The 2,851-nt window shown below is 45.8% G+C and overlaps 1 pseudogene; it reads left to right on the forward strand.

The window, feature by feature from the left end:
- Positions 1–2,480, forward strand: part of Gm15754 — a 4,057-nt pseudogene extending 1,577 nt beyond the window's left edge.
- The last annotated feature ends 371 nt before the right edge of the window (positions 2,481–2,851 follow it).

The following is a 2,851-nucleotide window of genomic DNA, read 5'->3' on the forward strand; positions in this document are numbered from 1 at the left end:
GTGAGTCTATCCTTGTCTTAGGTGACAGATGTGAGCCAGCACAGACTAATAAGAGGCTGAGAGTTATTTTGGTCACCAGAACTGGCTGGGGTTGGACACAGGACCTATGCTAAGTTAACCAGAACCCACAAAGCTTAGTCCTGAGACCTGGGTTAGAATTACTGAGAAGTAGGTAGACTGTCTCCATGGATAGACTGGAAGACAAAATGGCCAAAGACATTTCTGAGACAAAATTTAGGCCGCCTGAGAAGGAACCAAGCAGGAACAAGGAAAGGTCACATTCCTGCTAACACCCTTTAATAAAAGATTTTAGGTTTTTTTTTTTCAGTTAATTTTTTAAATCAATGTGTGAATTGTTGTGTGCATTTGCAGGTCCCCAGGTTATACACAGCTGTGGGCTGCCACATGGTTCATGGGTGCTGGGAGCAGAGCCTGAGTCCTCTGCAAGAGCATCTAGCTAGCACCAAGCCATCTCTCCAGCCCACTTGCCCCCTTTTAAAAAGATATCTTTTATTTGTTATTTATGTGTGTGTGTGTATCTGCATACGTGTGCAGCTTCTCTTGGAAGCCAGAAGGCCTCGGATTCCCCAGAGTTGGAGTTACAGCCAGTTGGAGCCAGTTGATATGTATGGTAAGATCCAAATCCAGGTCTGCTGCAAGAGCCATCTCTTCCTAGCTGAGCCATTTTTCTGGTACCTGAGTACAGCCAGGCCTGATGCTCAAATTTCCGCTTAGGTGGGGCTCAATTGTTTTCCCGTGACTTACAAAGAAGAAGGGCCTGAAATAGCAGAGCTGTTCACCCCTCTGCATGTTGGAACGCCAGTACGTCTGCAGAACTTGGGGTGCTAAGTAGTCATTCAGTGTTTCTTCAGCAGAGCCTATTCAAGAAGGGCTCTGGGGACCTCCCAAGAGCCCTCTTGCAATTTGATTATGAAAGGAACCAGGGCAAAGTGGTTGTGAGCTTGCTTGAAGGTGGTCAGTCACGGGGAGTAGACCTTCCCTCCCAGCTGGGCCTCTGAGTTAGGACAAATAAAACCCAGCATCCAGCCAGTGGCCCGGCTCATAGAATTTCCCCTGTGAATTTTTTCACTTCTGACTATGTAAGCTTTTCACGCCAACAGACCCAACAGTAAAAAACAAAACTTTGCCAAAGAGTTATGACTTTGAGACAGAGGGGACCAGGGACTGTTATACTTCATAATGTTTGATGCAGATCAAGGGAGGATGTTTATAATTTGAATCATCAGCCTGTTCCACTTGTAGTATTTAGCAAGCTATTCTCTAGTACCTGGCTAGTATGTGTGTGTGCCCGTGCCCATGCCTGTGCGTGTGCGTGTGCGTGTGCGTGTGTGTGTACTTTTAAAATAATCTACGAGGGTGGCCGAGACGAGGTTCAATCAGTACAGTGAGTGTCTAGCATGCATGAAGCCCTGCGTTGGAGCCAGGCATGCTGAGACACACTGGTAGGGTCCACACCTGAGTAGTGAGGACTGAAGGATTTAAGCAGGGGTTGAAGGTCATTCTTTGCAAGTTTCAGGCCAGCCTGGGCCACAAGAGACCCTGCTTCCATCCTACAGTGACAAACAAAACCCCAACCATTTATCCAACTTGGTCCATCCAAGTTGAGGTGACTCTTTACTGGATTCCAGTGCTCTCCAGAACAAGGTCTAAGAAGCTGGGAGGGGTAGGAGACCTTAATCCAAGCCTCTGGCTCACTGTGTGGTTGTGAAGATAAAGATGTTGTTGCTGGGTGTAGTAGGCTCATGCTACATGTATTTAAATCTAGGCTATTGTTAGCTGCCATCTTGCTTACCTGATTGTGTGTGTCTTATTTCAGCTGGTCTGCCTGAGACCCCCTCCACTCCGAACAGATGAAAGAAACGATCAAGAACCAGGAAAAACTCTCCAAACTGCAGGCACAAATGCACATTGGTGGGAAAGGAACCGGTTGTAGAAAGAAGATGGTTCATAGAACACTCACAGCAGACGATAAAAAACTGCAGTTCTCCTTAAAGAAATTAGGGGTAAACGACATCTCCGGTGTTGAAGAGGTGAACACGTTTACAAACCAAGGAACAGTGATCCATGTTAACACCACCATCAGGCTTCTCTGGCAGCAAACGTCTTCCAGGCCACTCTGAGTCAAAGCAGCCGACAGACTTGCTGCCCCGCGTCTTTAACCAGCTTGGTGCAAGCAGTCTGACTAGTGTAAGGAGACTGGCGATCTGCCCAAACACTCTGTGGATGGAAAAGCACCACTTGCTCCTGGAGAGGAAGCTGAGGATGACGTTCCCGATCTGGCGGAGAATTTTGATGAGGCTTCGAAGAATCGAGGCAAACTGAACTTGAAGCAACTGCTGAAGAAGGTGACGCTTGCAGAAGCTACAGGAGCTGCTATTTTATAGCATGACCGCTTTTTAGAATTCTTTTGTTTGTTTATTAATGGATCTGATATTTTTAAGCCCAAGTCCCCCACCCCCACCCCCACCCCATCCCTGGACACTGCAGATCTTTTCAGTTTTTGCTTATACCTAATTCATTCAAGAAGCCTGAAGAAGCCTGGGAATAAAATTTGGAAAAGGTTAATAAAATTCTTTACCTAGTTTTAAAAAACAAAACAAAAAAAAAACCAACCCTAGGCTATCTAGGCTCTGCCCCGTTATAGCCAACCTTTGATCTCTCTGTGCCTCCATTTTCTCATCTGTGAAGTGGAGATCATCACGATAGCACCTGCCTGTTAAGCATAAAGAAATCAGTGGACGAACATCCCAGGACAATGTCACTATTGTCTTCCTTATTTTTTAAAAAAATTATTCTTTTATGTGTGTGCATATTGCTTCTGTATGCATAT

Source organism: Mus musculus, chromosome 5, assembly GCF_000001635.26.
Source record: "Mus musculus strain C57BL/6J chromosome 5, GRCm38.p6 C57BL/6J".
NCBI lineage: Eukaryota > Metazoa > Chordata > Mammalia > Rodentia > Muridae > Mus > Mus musculus.